Raw genomic sequence first — 19,602 nt, 5'->3', positions numbered from 1 at the left:
ATTAATTGATTACAGGTTTTTTATTGTTTATGTAAATTAATAATAAATTCTTGACAATTATCAAAAGTGGGATCTGGGTAATTTTAATTATTAATAGTTTCTTAAGGACTGTATATATTTTATATTATAATTTTAGTTTTTAAGAGAAACTACGGTCGCTGATGGTAAAAGACATATATTTCAAATTGACAATAAAAATCGAACGAAACATAAAATATTTAAATATATATATAAAAAAATATAATTATCATATAAAAAGGTGCGTTATGCACAGATACAATATTATTGCATGAATGGATGCCTTATGTTGTTTTCATTTGATTTTTATGCTCTAGATATCAAATAGATATTATAAGTACTATCAGACCAAAGGATCAAGTCTTTGAGACGAGGTGGATGAAGCACGACTACTCGACTCTACGACTCTCGATTTTTTCTGCCTTTCTCGCAGTATGACATAAGTTGAAGATAGAGAATTATTAATTATTAGCTGTGCCCGCGGTTTCACCTGCGTCAAATTGCAATAAAAATAAAGCGCATGTGTTATTCTGTATATTACTGTAATATACTTAATATAACTTATGTAATGTAGTTATTGCATTAAAGAATAACGTACATCCATACTCACAAACTTTCGCGTTGGGGGGAAAGGAATTGTTACTAATGTGGATTGATAACCCCATTGCTAGCAATGTGCCATGTCAGGTTGACCTCCACGCGGTGCCCTCTGGAAACCATCGTGATTAATTCTTAGTTAATTTGTCACGATGGGCTAACTGACCTGACCTGCTTATCTTATCATCTTCCATTGGTGCCCCACCAGCGTAAACCGTTAGCGCAGGCGGGTGAAGCATTCCATTATCATCCATAAAAAAAAACTTTCGTGTTTATAAAATTATATTATGATTAAAATTTAATGTTGTAAATTATTAAGAGTTACAGCAAAAGCGTAACAAACGTATCCTTTACTTTCCCACAGTTTAGTATATGTACACATTGCTATATTGTTGCATATATGATTTTACTAACTTACATTGTTTATGTAAATAACAGTCAAGTCAGTAAATATTGAAGTGGCCCGATTCTGTCATCGCACGATAAAAAAGCGTGCAAATTTCCCAATCTGTATTCCTTGTGCGCGCGAACAAGTTCAGTCTCTTCCGACGGGACTTTGAACTGTCTGAAAAGTTACGTGTACGACATTCTGTGAATATGAAATTGCCGTGAAAGCAATCCTTTATTTACACGTGTCGTTAATGAATGTTGCGCTATTTTCGTTCATAAACTTCGCACAATAGAGTTTAAATTTATAAGCTCTAAGAAAATTATAAAACAATAATAGAGTTTGTTACCAAATTTGAAAGTCTTGTATGTATATTATTCAGTTTTCTGCTCCATTGCTGGTCATATGACGTAAGTTAGTTTGTTATCTTTTTGGAGTATAAATTTCATAATACAAATATATTTAGCATACCTTTCTCTTCAACTGAATAATACAAGCCTAATCAAATAGAATTCATTATATTAAATATGTTTAGTATTAGGTATATTTAAACTTATGTTCATTTCTATATATTTTTTTTTATAATTATGCATGACCATTTTATCATGTATATGGCTATAATTTTTTCGACTTTATCCGAAAATCTTTTTCAAACTGTATGGAGCATTTGTCGCAGATTTTCAGTTTGATTTGTACAGTTTTGTACAGTTATGGCGAAAGATCAAAATATAGTAAGTTCAGTAAAATTTAAAAATTCTTTAAATTAATAAAAAGAAAAACATTTTTGCCATCACCATTTAAAAAAACCTATTGGTAGTAACACTAGGGGAAGAATTGTTTTTAGTAATGTTAATTGTTCGTATTGAGAAATGGTGATTCAATTGCTAAAACATATCACGTAAGGTCGACCAACATCCGCTCTCCTGGCCTTGGAAATCATCATGGTTGATTCCCGGTAAATTCGCCAAGATGGGCTTAATGAACTGACTTCATGTTCATCCTAACATTCTCCAGTCCACTCCACCATACACACAGGCGGGTTCATCATTATTTATCTATACATATAAATAAAATTCGAGTGTCTATTTGTAATACTGAAATAACTTTTTTTTACTACACGCTTATGATTACAAATACGGTAAATACATCAAAGTATCATTTTTGTCTGTCTGTCTATATCTCTTTGTTCCAGCTAATCTCTGAATTGGCTGGACCGATTTTGACGAGATTTTTTTTGGCCGGTAGCTAATGTAATAAGTATAATAAGTAGTAACTTAGGCTACTTTTATTTTAGAAAAATAAAATTAAATTCAACGCGGAAGTGGTCGCATGTACAGCTAGTTATAAAAAAATCTTTTATACACTTTGCGAGCGGGTTTTCCTCGGGTAATTTATATCCATAGGTCTACTGGTTAACTAACTCGTGTAGGAAAACGTGAAGTTTCACATTAATATTATTGGCAAGGCTGTAAGTATTGGAACTCGATACAAACCCACGCAGCAAGAAAGGTCGGAATAATAATGTCACACGCGACTTCTGTCAACAATTTGTACTATGTACCTTACTTTTAGATATTTTACTTTCCGTGCACATTTGTTGAGTGGAATATCGTAGTTTTATAAAGACATGGCTCCGAATATATATTATAATTGAATACTTAAGTTATTTACTGTATTGTGTATAAGTAATCCAATTTAACTATTTTAATAAATAATATCGATTAGTACTTTATTTAAGCAAGAATATAAGATAATTGTTTAGAGTCTTACATATTATATGTTCCCAATATTCTATATGTTTGTGAGTGTGGAATGTGGATGATGTATGGTTGTTACTTACTCTTCCACGCAACAGTACTTACTCAATATACTTTAATGAAACTTTACAATAATATAAATATATTATTAGCTTATGCATCAGAATAACACATGAGCTATAAACTTCACGGGCACAACTAGTGCCAGTGTACAGTAAAAAAAAAAAGAATAATCAGAATGAAGTTAACACAAAATTTTTGATTAAACAAATAAGTATACATAAACGAATTGGGAAACTTTGAAATTGAAATACTACCATCTTTCTACAGAGCAGAGATGTCATCTGAGCTTCACCTTTAGTATTTTATTAAGTACTTTTCCATTTAGATCGTGGGCGAGTTATGAAAACAGACGGAACCCGTGGGACTGACAACTTGTGGAATGAAAGGTCAAGTGCAACAATGGCTGTTAATTTCAATTCTTTCAGTATTGTTTTTACTAACATATCTACAGATATGCTGTTTACAATAACACGAACCCAGCTCACTTTGTTATAAGGGACATAATTGGCTGGGATAAAAAGAAAACATATGACGTTTTATATCTCCAACGCTGCGTATATATTTTTTTATGAAATGGTGCACTCGTTTGCCCTAAAGGTATACGCTGGCGAGGCATAATAGAGGATGATAGGATAAACATTAGGTCAGGTCAGTTAGCATATCATGGTGAATTCACTAGGAATTTATCAAGATGGTTTCCAGGAGACACTATGTGGTGGTGAATTCACTAGGAATTTGTCCAGATGGTTTCCAGGAGACACTATGTGATGGTGAATTCACTAGGAATTTGTCAAGATGGTTTCCAGGAGACACTATGTGGTAGTTAACCTGTTATGGTGGTTTGTTAGCAATGTCAACAGACCATATTACTAACAATTTACTTTCCCCCAGCTGCGTATATTCCAAATTCGATGATGAATACTGAGGTAGACGTAGCAGGCGTCTATGTCTTATTGATATCACTTACCAATCTGTAGTGGTTGACGGGTGAGATATGACAGTAAAATTACAATGTACGCATTTTCAACTTAGTACTCCGCAACGCATGAGAATCACGCACGTCACATGACAACTACCACAGTGCTATTCATGTATATAGGCGACGGTAACCACTTACCATCAGGTGAGCTAAGAACCATTGCCATTCCAATTACATAAAATATTGGTTTGACACCAATTGCTAATCTTAACAAAAAAAAGTCTATTACATTTCTCTAACTGACTGAGTAAGTATATGTGACTAAGTATAAATTAGAGCTTTTTTCTACTATGATAAGCCGACAACGGATATGCCGATTAGACAGATCGGTAAGGTTTCGAAAGCTAAGTAAATGTGGTGTCTAGTTTCGCAGATCATGTCTGTTACGTCATCACTAACGTACACTGTTCACAGTGGTAACATAAATATTAAGTAATTAGACCTGCAATCATGATACCTGTTTATTAACTATTATATTTCTGTCTAGAGAATAATTTAGAAATATTTAGTTAAATTTTATTCAATGCAGTCGAGTGTAGTATTTTTTGTTATAACCCTGTATGTATTTCTAATGCAGGATTAGCGAGCCGCGTCAGTATGGCATGGACATTATTATCAATTTACACTAAACTTTACAAATTAATCTTGCTCAGAATTCACTTTGGTAGATAATACAGCAAATAATCTGAATAGTGGTTTTCAAAATTATCACGAACATACAGACCGATGTGTGGGGGGAACTTTATATTTATAATATATAGAAGTATATAGATAACAATAGTCATTACACCTAGACTAATACAGAATAGCATACTTATGAATAAATGTCTTTATTGCACGGGAATCGAACTTGCGACCATTTGAAGATTAGGCGTAAGCGTCCCTACCATCGATCGATCGATAGAAAGGTAGAATTCATAATAAAACACCTAAATAGGTATATATATATATATATATATATACAAACATGCAAATAGTAAATTAAAACATCCTTTTACAGGAATATAACCTCCCCTTAGTCGTAGGATGTCAATGAATGTTACGATGGGACAGAAAAGAAAGTCATACTATAATTAGTCGTCCATAACAATTTGTGATCTCACACATACAATGAGTCAAAATAATAGTAATCTAGTAGTCATACAATTAAATTACACAAGATGGCGATGAACCAGAAATACAAAATGAGTATTTGAGGTCATTTGTGAGAACAATACCCAACTAACCCATTATGCAACTGTCAAACATTATTCAATTCGTTTTACGTCATCATTATCATTACAACAACCAAATCAGATTATAATTTATCAATCTTAGAGGTACTAGCATATATACTAGATATATATGTTGCTTGTACTATCAAAACTTTTTATCCGAAATTACGGGTAAAAGGCGTACAATTTTGTTTTTAAACACGTGTAAGCTATTTACCTATTTATAATCTTGTATAGTTTTTTTCAAACCCGTACCATAGCAAAATCAATACTGCTATATTATAATAATATACATGATCATTTTTATAATTCAATAAATTAAAGATGTCTCATTATATACGATTACTTGCGAGGTTAAAATATATTTAAATAATTAGTATTGCATTAGGCAAAAAAGCGGCATTGGGAAGGCTAATAATAAAATACATGAAACGTTTCAGTACTAATATTTAAATTATGCAGGTTCATGTCAATCTTCCAAGATATTCTTAAAAAATTCGAACACGTAGGTAAGAGAAGAAACAAATTTTTACTATACGTGAACGCTGATTGAGTAAATTAGGCCGATTCAAAAGAAATACCTGAGAACGTGATTCAAATATAATAAATGACGCACAACCGGCTAATTAAGAGAAGAAAGCTCTTTGATATAAAAATTGGTACAAAAATCTTGTTAAGCCGCAGGGTTTTGCGATGAAAACGGAAAGCATTCTTATAATAATGTCAATTTCATACGGGGAAACTACGCACTTCCACAGATAGGTTTCGATATTTTCTATTCCCTTAGGCATTTCCAAAAACACTTTACTAATGAATATCTATGTTACATAAGAGAGCAGTGTATCTTTCAGAATTCTAGCTTCAGTAGGTCTGGGTATATATTTATGTGTCAGGGATTCAGTATCTTAATATATAGGTCTTAGTTGCTACTTCAAAATTTTAAATTCATCTTCACACATCACATTTGACGTTTTCATAAAGCGATTCATTTTCATAAGATCAAAAGTTGATAACATTCTTTCACTATTGGCATTTATGTCATTGAACTTATATTGTAATTCCTTATCATCAACGATGTTAACGAAGGAAGAACTTGATTTAATATTGAAACTTAATATTGTATCTGCAAATTTCAATTAACCATTTCATTTCTCTATACGGTAGGTTACAATTATATCATTAATTATTACACATATATAATAATAGGTACTGATGACATTTAAGGCGAACAACTCCATTGTAATATTTAATATTAGTGAGAGTAAGCTGGCGGGCATTATAATTCTAAAAAGGAAATGGTACATTATTCCAACGTAAATTCATATCTCAATGGACTTTAAAAAAAAAGCAGATTAGAAGACGCTTTTGGAGAAACCCAACATTACTTTGTTTTATGGGCATAATGTTCATTATACAGAGTAAAAAACAGCTTTGTTCTTTTCGAAGAACGTTATTTTTAAATGGGCTTCTATATTTTTTCGTAATACTTTAAAAGGCTCTAATTTTAATCCTTTGGTTTTAAATAACAGTCCATCTTGCTATAAATGCACAATACCGTAATTCAATTGAATTATTACAAACAGTATTTGTGACTTTTTGCTGCATCAATAGAATTGCTAAATCATGACGATCAATCAAGAATGTCTAGTATTTCTAGGACGTATATATTCGTGCAAATTGTACTTGTTTAGGCGAATTGCTGAATTTGACGTATCGAATCGAACCTCATTTTTGATACTGCTGACGAATTTAAAATTACATTACTTAATACTAAGTTAGGTGTAATCTTTAGAACGTTAATTAAAGTATTTACTTAAATAAATTTAATATACAAATAACGTGGTAAAATTACGTGTGGTGGATTTAACACATTACGGCATTTCAATGCCCAATCAAATCAAAGGCTGTACAGAGAAAAATTGCTAAATTTGAATTGAGCTTCTTATCAGTTCTACTAAACCGGAGCGACCAGCTAAATTCAATGGTAGTGTTAAAAACAATGATATATTTAGGAAAAATGTGTTATATGCATGTCTGACTTAGAATGGTAAGATTTATGAATGCATTTATTTGAGTAACATTCTAGGACGTATATGAACATTGACCGCATAGTATTTTATGTTTATACTCGTATGTCTCCATCCAAGTTATTTACAGCTTACTACAGCGCCGACGGTTGGGTGAACTTTTTATAATCATGCACGTCACAGGTGGGTGACGCAGATGAATATGAAAAAGATACAGCTGTTCTATATTAAAACGTTCAGTGGAGTGACACTTGCGTATTAAACTGGTGCTATTTCTGAAGAATGACGGGGATACAGGTGGCTTACGGCAGGGGTGGTCGGTTAAATGTAGCAAACTCGTATGATGATCTAGCACCTTTTTGTTATTGTCTTTTAAAAGACAAATTAAATTAATTATTTCCAAACTGAAGCAATGTTGACTGTCTATATACATACAACGCAGAAATTACAAATTTAGATGACATTAATTTATGGTAATTGGAACGAAATAATGAAAATACTATATAAATCTAAAAGTGATAACATCTGCAATTCTTTCTTAGTAAATTGTGATATTTGAATAATAATAATAATATTAAGAGTAAAGGATTTAATAAAGTTAGTTAAAGCAACAGGATTTGGATTCAATAATTGACATACACAGCAAAATGTGTCTTATTTCTGAAAACAACAAGGTGTCTGTCTAATCATTAATCACAAAGGTATGATCGCTTGTAACACCTGTGGTATCATTATTAGCAGTACATCTATTTAGCTTTAGGCAATAATGTATTTAATATTCAATTAGTAAAAGATAAGATGGACGATAGGTAATCAGTATTGAAGTATGTCACGGATTACCATTACACTATCCAGTAGACCTTGCATTCCAAGCAAATATATACGCAAAAATGATAATTTTCTTGTAAAATGTTCCAAGATTGTTTGTATAATGAGTAACATTAAGTTTGGCGTTAGTTTACATACCATTATGCGCATAACGCCAAATATGATCTGCATAATATAGATGGTTTGGTAATAATTTTAAAATCGATGCATATTCATAACAAAAATATTGCAATATTTAAAAGAAAGCCAGAAATTTCTCTATACTCTCCTGAAGATTCTCATGAGTTCGAGCTTTCGTTCGTAATTTTCAAAACAATCCAATTCAATGTGTACTGTAGACATTGTCAAAGCGAGCTGCAAAAATGAACAATAGGGTGTTTTACTCAAGAGTTTCTGAAAATAAACGTATTCTTTGTATAAGCAGGTGTTATATGAAAGCCAAGGACTCATACGTGTAGCAATGTTAATATATCATGGACCAATGTGTATAAGAACATTGAATAAAATTTTATATGTTTGCCCAACATCTGTTTGCCTTGTTAGGTTCATAACATTTCATCAATATCATTATTTCAGAGACTAACGAAACTGCTAATGGCTAAATTAATTTGGACGGGTACGAATACAAATTCGTTTTCCTTCGACGTCCTACTTAAACGAGTTATCTACATTCAAAACGTGATGTGACCTAATTTCGTGTTCTCACACTTTGCTATCTTTATTTTCCGTCATCTTAAGTTAGGAAACTTGTGGACCATGATTGATAAACAGATATACTGCATAACTATAGATAATGCCGTGGGAATAGAGATAAGTAAAAAAGGTATAGCTATAAACAGGCAATTCGAATTATGACGTTTGTTTCTTGTTATATGTTTGTAATAAACTCAGTGCCATTTGCTTCTAAAAACCTTTGAAAATGATTAGAAGTAACACTAATCGTTTAAGCATCTTAAAGGTGTAGTAAATCAGTATTCAGGTTGCTTCTTAAATTAGTCTACATGCTTCTATTGTTAGGACACTTCTTCCGTATAATTCGTCTGCCTTCTGTGTCATTTCAACATCCTTGTTCAAGGCAATTTGGTATTTGCTATTTCAACTTCCTACTCAAGTTGTTTTATTGAATGCAGCCTACGGATCCGATTAACTATTAAGCGATAATGGTAAACGTGTAAATAAATGCAGAGTACTACCAATCCAAACATAATAGAAAGAGGAAGCGACACCAGACAATTGAGCCAACATCTAGAACGGCCTTCCATCAATCAAGTATAATTACAAGCACAATTACAATAATGCAAACCAATATAACAACAAGTCAACGCGCGTGACGATAGCCAACGAAAAAACACTTGAGATCCTCCAGTTTTTGTGGCACTACACTGTTAACCTTGGTAAGTCCAAATGTCTCGCACAATATTTGTTTTTGCACTGTGAACACTTTACCACTTAGATTGGTGACGTAAACATCGACTGATTGTTTATTACAACTTAAATTTCAAACGGGTGACGCGTGCGGCCCCAACCAACGGCCGTGAGCGACTACCTTTGCGCACGCGCAGTGTCAGCGTTGCGTCGCTTCAGGGAAAGTAATGCTTCAGCGCATATAGCTCCTCAGCTGTTTCTAAAAGAAGCGCTTTTTCGCTGCAAAATGCAGGAGAAATGCTTTCTACGAGTCTGGTCAATTTCTTTCTAAGACGGTCAACTTTAAAGTTAGATGCTGTCGACAGTGTATTGGAAATGGCAATGATTAGAATCATTAATAATCTTTAAATTATAATGAAGGCTTCTATAGACGAGGTCAATTTAAGGTCTTAATATGTTGGGAAATATTTGGTAACGTGGCCTTTCAGATGAACTGTGGGCAGTCATTATAAGTATGAATTGCTATTAAAAAATTCCAAATTACATGTGTATCAATATGTACAAATTATATGTGTACTAGAATCTTAACTAATGTATTATATATAGCGGAAAAGTTTAATTAATTGAACGCTTGAGGTTACTGTCTCGAATTGAAAAAGTATTTTAGTGTTCGTTTATAGAAGAAAGATAGAGCCTATGTAAAATCACATTACGACTAATAGGATCGAAACATAAACGAATAATGTTGCAAAAGGGGAAATTGTGTCGCAGGTAAAGTTGCGCGAGTCTGCTAGTATATAATATACATATCAGCGACCCTACTAAAACTATCATGACTACAGTTCTCGTAATTCAACCCATTCCCGTTAATACAACCCATATTACGAGCCACTTAAGTTTTCTATAGGTGTTAGATGATTGAATTTTTATAAAACTTCAAGATTTTTTTAATTTATACATTTCAAATAAAAAAGCAATTTCCTTTAAAATATTAGCAATATCATACAAGTGACATTTATACCACTCTCTTCTCTTCCCCAATTTCCCGTTGATATTATTATCCTTCCTAATCCACCACATGTCCTTCCTGTTGCACAATCTGCGAAGCCTTGCAACGTGATTGCAATTCAGACCATCTGTCACATGTACCTACATTGAGTCGTACACGTCATTGAGACCTGACCAGATACGAGTACACCTGTGGCCTGGCAACAATAGAGCTAACCAAGGTGATTTACTTATTGCGAAGGTCAATGGCACGGTTCTTACAATGAGGATGATACTCGCTTGAATATTAGATTCTGAGACAAACTTATTGAGATTTCGCTAATCGTGGATATATTTTTAAATAAGTTGAATAATTATACGTATATAAGTACATATAATAAATAGGCAAAAAAAAGCAAATAACATTTTATGGTTTTTTTCATTATTTTGAATATCTACGAATAGATGGACGATATTTTTTTTAAATTTAAGTGAGCTTTCTCAACATCTAGAGTACTGAAATATTTAAGTACATTTTATACATATATTTGTACAACATATTTCTATAAAAAATTAAGGTCCTTACACAAACTGCAGCAATTTAGAAAAATCAATTTAAAAATTAGCGTTGAATTAGTATTTGTAGTCTATATTATATTATACTAACAACCTGCTCAGGCTTCTTACGTATTGCAAATCTTTGAATTTCTCGACTTTCTACATATATCTATTAATATAATAAGCATGTATTATACATATAAACCTTCCTCTTGAATCAATCTACTTATTGCTAAAAACTGCATTAGAATCCTTTGTGTAGTTTAAAAGCATACAAACAGCATATACATATAAAGATATGTATAATAATGTTGTACAATACCACTTTAGTTACTATACGCTTTCCTTGTCAGGCACACTCAAACAGTATAGTATATTAACTTACTTACTGTATATTTAATACTATTAACATATGTGCAACAAACATATGTAACATAATATCAAAGGCCTGTTTTATCGACTTTAATGCTAAGAAGTGAAAGTAAATATTTAAATACAACTTTCATTATATTAACATTGGTTTTCCAATTTATCACACGGATGTATGCGAATTTATTTATAAGCTCCATTTGCATCCATACTAATATAGATGTGGAAGTCTGTCTGTTTGTTTGTTTATAACCTGTTTAAGAACGAGAGGGTAAAATGTAGACGAAGTCACGGGTAACAGCTAGTTAGTGTATATATGAGCTTAATTGTGATATTAAAAAATAGAAAAAAAGAGTTTATTTTTTGAGCATTCATCTTGAATCAATCATCATAAAAATTGCCATACTTGTACGTAGCGTTTAGAATGCGAATGCGAAGCTCTTATACATATATAAGCCGCAACCGTCGTCTACATACATGAACAGCACCACGGATATCACGTTATCATACGACACCCATGATACCACTCATACGTTGCCACCCCAAAGAACTAAGATGTCATGCCTCTGACCCTTTAATTTCACTGCTTAATCGTTAATCGAAACACAACTTACAAAGCAAGTTGCTTAGTGGTAGAAATAGTGACTGATAGAGACAAACGACTTTTTACAATCCAAGTCTGGTAAATAAATATATAAGTATATATAGTTGTATATTTCATAATAATATTAATATGTAAGAAGAAACGGATATCGACGGACACATGTTTCAAATCTATAGATCACTAAGTGAAGGTGCGCGGGCGCAAGGTCGTTTGGAAACCGGTCCTGCACCGAATGCTACTCCATTACTAATTATTAACAGTTTCTACATGGTTTAGTGGCTTATAAACTTCTATTTTATTTTAGTGTCGACGTTCTATAATTACATATATTGATTAAAAGTAAAATTACAGTTTAATATAACGGGAGACAGTGCAAAATAGTCTGCTTTGCGTGTTACCTATATTTTAGTTGAAGGGTTTGATATGGCATGATAGGTCAGTCCTCAGAAATGGTAACCCGTGAGAATGCCACGGGGAGCACCTGATGTCGCACTGTTCAAATATATATATATATATAGGCGACGATTACCACTTACCATTAGTCGCCAACAGTAGAACATTAGCAAAAGTAAAACGTCAAAGCAAACCTTTATTCTATACATTCGATAAACTCTTGACAGAGCGGTTGATCTTAGTCAGCATATACGTATGCAAAAAAAATTACAAAGCCGGATGTCATCGGGATTACAAAAAAAAATCAACGATATGAATAGACAGATAAAATCTTTATTCATATCCACTGAGATATATATCTATATGTCATACGATATCGGTTCTTATCAACAAAATCCTTAGAGTTTCCGTAAACATGCCGCGTAATCGTAAATTGAAAATTTCTCCATTTCACTGTTCTCCCGGTTGGTTTAAAAGTTTCTGAGAATTGCCTCGCTTGCAACCAATTTTGGTGGTTTTTGTGGAGTTTGATTCAAACGTAAAGATAATATATGTATATAGTATATTATATATTTAACACAATGTATATGTACATATAGACAAACTTATAAAGTATTAAACCAGTATGATTAATAACTGAACGTGTTGTAGGCAGCTGTTTGAATCCACATGGTTCATTAATTATTCTGTAATTGGTAGTTAATACAAGTGCATAGGAGTACGCAAGGCTACGGCACAGGCAGAATTCATATGACAGTAGTTTGACTGCGAAGTGAAGTACTTATATAAAAAATTATAGGATTTCTTCAAAAGGATGAAAATAACTAATAAAATGTAAGCTAAATTAGACTTAGCAAATCTTATAATATTCCTGGAAATTATAAACTGCACAAGCTTTATCTTAAATGAAGTTCCTCGGACTGCCTTATATAAAAATATTACAATATCAGTTGAGTGTCGAGGTTTTATTGTTTATTACCTACAAATAACCGTAGATCTTTAAAGTCGAATTTGGTAGTCATCAAACTTCAAGCTAACTCTTCAGGGATACAGCAATAAAATAAAATTCGAGCGACAGCGTTGCGCTTCTTTCCTACCACGAATTTAGCTATGCACGTTGAATATAACTATTATTAGAAACCTTAACCAAACCAAAACCAACCATTTTAAATAATACATTCACTAAAACAATGATAGTTCATGAAGTTTCAAACTACCCTGACCGGAATTGAACTTAGAAAGACCATTGTAGAATAATTATCGTAATTGAACTACTGCACGTATTGTTCCTCCTGTGGTACGTATACTGTACCGGACCACAGTACGATAGTATACCGGACTGCGGTCGTCCCACTGCTACAGTTACCTGCATATTGTGGTCGATAGCCGTAAACGAGTGTTCAACTCCACTGGCGCCTACTTACAATTTATAGTTTCCTCTGACGCAGTGGACTGGTTGGATTCATGTTTGTCGAGTTAATAAGGGTTAATATGTTTGTAGTTTGACTTTTGTTTTATTAGTAGGTTATAAAAAACAAATCGTTCATATTAGTCAACTTAAAAAATAAATTTCCTATAATCAGTCTGAGGGTGATCTTGTTTTCTTTTTGAATTGTTACAATTTAAGAGACTTGGACGACAAAATCGGATGTTATTAAATTTTTTTACTAAAATATATTTTTGAAATATTAAAAAAAATATCATTTTATTAGGATTTTAATTGTATAATAATCTATGGCTTAACATTCCTAATTTATACATGTTAGCACGTTACCAACTCTACCAATTGTCTAAAAATGCAATCTATAAGTAGTATTTGAAAAGGAGGCTGATTTTTAACAAGTTCATAATTCAGATCATATATAGTAATTGCACGAATAAAAACTAAAACCTGTGTTCTGTGTTCAAACAAACTCGCCCACTATTGATCAGTATTAAGGAGAAAACCTTCGGATCCAGATTTTTTGCGCTCACAGACCGACTTAGGCCATTCTCAATGCTATATGTAAATAATACCAATGTATCCACCATTACGTTGTTAGTCATTACTCTAAATATGGAATAGTGAACCTTATATTGTGTAATATATGTAAATGTATTAATTATATACAAACATATAATCTCAAATGGGCTAATAAGAGACACTATTAACTGTTGCTGTGAACAGTAGGTCGATTATTAATTCAAGGGAGGAATCAAGAATTTTGTATTCTTGATTCCTCCACATACAAACATATAATCTCAAATGGGCTAATAAGGGGCACGATTAACTGTTGCTGTGAACAGATAGGTCGTGTACTAATTCAAGGAGGAATCAAGAATACAAACGTTTGCGTGCATCCATCAAAAGTAAGGCGATCTGATAAACCGCTATATCACCGACGCTTTTAAAATATTTAAGTAGTTCTATCAATTGTTTAGTACTTAAAGTATAAGCTTTGCTTAGTTTGGGACTAAATATCGCTGTGTCTTGAGTTTTTATTATTAATTATTTATTTGTCCATATTGTCAACTCAAGGTATGAATGTCAAAAGGTAGTTTTTAACAAAGACTTATTTAGGCTGATAAATAAGTATTATAATAAAACTGAAGAACTCATTGCGTCCGTATTCTAGTATTTATTTATCTTTATGAACATAATTTAAAAAAAATCTGTCTAAAAGTTTAGTGTAAAATTAATTAATCAACAATATATACTATATTTTTTGTATCACTGTACATATTTTTCTTATTTAGCGCAAGAATACCTAATATTGTACAATCCATAAATATTTAAAATGTTAAAATTTTCTGGACTCCTGACCATTGTACTGACCATTTTAATCGTCAGAACTACCACACATAAAACGGTCTCAACTTTAACTGTTATACTCATGTAATGGTCGATTAGGACTTACTAAACAAAATTAGAAGTCCGTCTAACTTGTAGCCGGTAGGAATAAACTCTATTTGAACAGTTACAAAAGTGTCACCTGTTCGTAAGGTTGTCAGACTTGCAAAGTCTTGATAAAAAAAACTGAAGCAAAAATATGAGATATTTTAGTCACATGTGCGATAATAAATTGAATACATATGTATATACTACGTTTATTAATAAAAGCCAGAGAAGATAAACAGAGCTATTACTCTTTGTCTCAAATAACAAAAGCCCAAAATTCTATGTCATAATATGAATTTATATTTTCAATATACAATATACGTTACATGAAGTAGAATGAAGGAAATAAATTTTAATTGAAATTATTTCCTATCTTTTGGAATCTTTGTTTTTTAATAAATTTTAGACCTTTAGCTTTACAAGATTACAATGTCGATTACTTACTCGCATTCCATATACAAAGTAAATAAATGAAACGAAACAAATAACGATAATTCAATATTAAAATGAGAACAACATGTCGATACATTTTATTATAATAAATATTAGTTTATTTTGACGTCTATTTTTTTTAATTGATTTTTTATTTCGAGCTAGCAATTTGCCGCGGCTTCATACGGGTGCAATCACAGCAGTTAACTCTATTTTTATACAAATATTTGAAATCATCTGCTACATATAATATGCAAGTATTATACATACAAACCTGCCAGAAGAAAGATAGTGTACTTTATCAAAATTCGATGTGAGGTTTATAAGTCAGAGGAGAAATTCACAATGAAAACTACGACTTGAAGCGAATTTAGAGATTATATTTTGGACCGGTGGTAACCCTATCTATTAGCTAAGTGTATCTCGTTTACAGGTAGTGTTAACTCTGTGCACGTGTCATGTCTTCTGTATTGCTATTCTGAATTCATCTGTACACACTTACACCGCTATTGTACCTAATCAGTATTGTACAACAATAATCTGCTAGGACCCTACCTGAGTTTGACTTTTTAAAAGACCAACAAAGCTGCTTATAGACTGAAATAGAAAACTGAAGTTCCCGCGCAAAGTTGTCTTTCGTTTGAAGGGTGAGATTAGGTAGTGAAATTACAAGAAACTAACGCATGACATAATTTTCCCCCAAATGTTACCGCGGTTGTATGATAACATGATATCCGTTAGGCTGTTCATCACGGATATCACGTTATCATGTTATGCATAGGCGATAATTACCACTCACTATCAGATCACCTATCAGTTTTATTGCCATAAAAAAACAGTTCATACTGTATTGGTTCTTCTTCATCTTCTTGGTTATTTAAAACTACTGGTTTATGGCTTCATTCGTACTTAATTTAATGAAACAATTTATTTATGTAATATTCCATTCCATTCCATGGTCATTTCGAGAATTAATTTTTAGTAGATTTTTACATTATACAGTAAAAGAAATTTGTATTAAAATTATAGTATTCTAAGTAATTCTAATACCCTAAGTTAATCTGAGACGACCGTAGGTTCGCAAACTGCCATGTTGAATTCAAATACATCCAGAAAAGTTGTGTGTGTATGTTTAATTTATTTATTTAAATTCCATATAATATTACACCAAATTACAGCAAATTAAGCCATAACATACTAACTTGTAAGAACTATTATCATAAGCATACACGTAATAAAGATATTAAAACGTATAAGTTTGAAAATTCTCTTGAAGGTGTAACCAAAATTTTCCATCAAAAATATCCTTGCGTCAACACTTAAATCTTCTATAACCGTAAAAAGATCACTCTGTATAGATATATTGTGTTAGACTTATGTACACATACATATATATACGTAGTATCTCACACGGAATACATATGGATAATCTTTATATATAAAAAAACTACGTTTCTTTATCTGTATATGTGTTATTGTTTTACGTAAAAATAACTAGAGGAATGACAATGAAATATTCACAGAAAATGTTTTTAAAGAGATGTGAGTCAACATATGAACCCAATTGGTGAAATGAAATATTTGTATCATATAATGAAGGCAAAGAGACCTTCGCGAAGTGGTGCAAGATTGCTTAAAAATATGTAAATAACAAAACAATAATATAAAAATAGCAATATTGCCGTTCTCAATGGTCTAGTGATTTAGCACACCGCCGACTGATATTCGCGAGTTCGATACCTCGCACATTACAAACATTTGTATTCATGACTATTAATGTTTGCATTGATTTTAATGTTCCTTGTGTAAATTATGTATATATTTATTAGTTGTCCAGTAAACATAATACAAGCTCTGCTTAGCTTGGAAATAAATAGCGTTGTGTCAAAAAAAAAGATCAAATAAACAAGAACAATTATGTAAATCTATGAAAGTTTAACAAGAGAATTATCCTTACTTCACAATTGTTACAGTTTAATTTTTAACACATAGTTTCAATATGAATAACACCACACGGTTTCCCCTTTTCAACGCCACGCCGCAGTTTCGTCACTGTTGGCAAACAATGCGTGTTTGTGTTTGTTTGTGCTGCGTAATGACGTTAGACATTTTACATCATACTTTTATATTCAGTCGACAGTATAACTATAGTCTACACTAGACTTGCGAGTAGTAATATTATTCGTAATAGGGACTAAGTTTTGCGAGAAATATAAAATAGCTGTCACAAGCGGTTTCATCCGTAATTTAATCTTTTATTATTATATTAATTAAAATAAAAGTAATTCATAATAACACTAAGTTATTCATTATAACATTAGCTGTCTGTAAGTGAAGTTCCCGTCAAAATTAGTCCAGCCGTTTCGGAGATTAGCAAGAACAAAGATAGGCAAACAAAATTATGTTTAAATTTTTTTATGTAAGTACATATGCAAGTAGCGAAAAGCTGTTAATTGGAAATTACAAACAGACATTTCAATTTTTTGTGTGAAATAGGTACTATTAAAGCAGACCTTGCGAAGGGTTCACACTTCATTTTTCTGTTGTAATATTTATGACGGTAAATAAGACATCACACATGAGTGTGGATATGACAAAAAGTTAGCCTTGATAGAACATGGATATTATATACAAGATTCAAAATTTCAAAATAAGTTAGCTAGCTATAAAATCTGTATTTTATGGCGAAATGTATGAAGAAAGGAACGTCCTATCCCATCTTGTGAAATACCATCCCACAACAAATCATCATTGTACCGAGTAATTATTTACCCAGCTATCAACATATCCCATATATATAATAATGATCTATACAACACATGAGATAATATTTATAATAAAAGCATTGTACTTCTAAATCCCATGTGATAAAATGGGGCGAATAAAGAATTTAAGGCCAAACATAAACTGTCGACAACTCGACAAATTCGCGTACGGAATTAGACTCCCGTTACACATTTGATGGTCGCAGTAAATCAGAATTCAGATCGCATCGTGTGTTGTTACAATTCTTACGACACGTGTGTTGCAAGATTTAAACCTCGCGTTATATTTGCTATTGGTGAGGTTCATTGCTTGAATGTACTGTTTTGTGTATCTAGAATGACAAATAACCCGACGGCCAAAGTGATGAAAGTGGCATCGCATGTATCTTATGGATGATAATGGAATGATGCATCCGCCTGCGTTAACGGTTTACGCTGCCGGGGCATCAGTGGAGGATGGTAATGTGAGCATGAGGTGAGGTCAGGCAGCCCATCGTGGTAAATTCACCATAAATTTATCACAATGTTTTCTAGATAAACCACGTGGAGATCGACCTGACATGGAACATTGCTAGCAATGGGGGTTATTAGTCCACATTAGTAATAATCCCCTTCCGCCTTGTGGCCTGTATCATAGTATCCCAATTGATAAGGAGTAAGATGCTACCTCTCCGTAGCCCGAAATTTCGATGCCATATGTCGCTACTAAATACGGCTTACAAATTCCAGAAATAGATGAAATATATAATACCTACGTAGACGACTTTATATACAACCTACCACGGTGTCAACTATATCATATCCTGATATGGGCAACTATAGTAAATTTATTTGGCGGAAAAAATAAGAAAATCTGCTGAAATTACAGTCACTTCTGTATTCGTAACATATCTATAAAGTCGTCTGCGTACTTCTGAATACATCTATGTCGCATATTTTACCTAGCAGCTTGGATTGTAAGACGTGTTTCTATTGGAGAATAGAATAACATTGATATATGGGAGTGATGTTACGTCCCCATACGTAACATGTGCTTACCATTTATACAAAATTCTTAAAAATGTTAAAACTAAATTCTGAACAATATTTATTTGAAAAAGCAACACGCAAGTTTCTTTCTCGATTCGCTTGTTATAAGTCGACGTTCCGAATGAGTGGTAAAATAAAAAAATATGACTATTCAAAAGTGCTTATAGTAAGTTTATTTGGATAAAAATTATTTCTATTCCTATTTTTGCTGGTTTGCTTGTTTGCTCTTTCATATACATTTAAAAAACTATAGTTTCCTGTTTGTTTCCCTAGTCACCTTACTGTATTCTACGTCACAACATACGGACAGACGTCAGCACCATACTCTCAATACGATATCAATCATTCTAA

The 19,602-nt window shown here is 32.3% G+C and overlaps 1 protein-coding gene across 5 annotated transcripts in view; it reads right to left on the bottom strand.

The window, feature by feature from the left end:
* Positions 1-19,602, bottom strand: part of LOC131851368 (IQ motif and SEC7 domain-containing protein 2) — a 212,462-nt gene that overhangs the window by 72,304 nt on the left and 120,556 nt on the right. The window contains exon 1 of one of the 5 annotated variants that reach the window (XM_059201876.1): positions 9,175-9,380. The exons of 3 other annotated variants lie outside the window; for them this stretch is intronic. The gene's annotated coding sequence lies outside the window, so the exon portion shown is untranslated. Of the gene's footprint in view, positions 1-9,174; positions 9,381-19,602 lie in introns of those variants that run through there. One more of the 5 variants, XM_059201883.1, reaches the window with a different exon arrangement.

The sequence above is a fragment of the Achroia grisella genome, unplaced genomic scaffold, assembly GCF_030625045.1.
Source record: "Achroia grisella isolate CSIRO2021 unplaced genomic scaffold, CSIRO_AGI_Agris_v1 utg1174, whole genome shotgun sequence".
NCBI classification, from domain to species: Eukaryota; Metazoa; Arthropoda; class Insecta; order Lepidoptera; family Pyralidae; genus Achroia; species Achroia grisella.
Note: the sequence above shows the minus strand (reverse complement) of the source record. Positions and strands in the feature narration are given on the sequence as shown.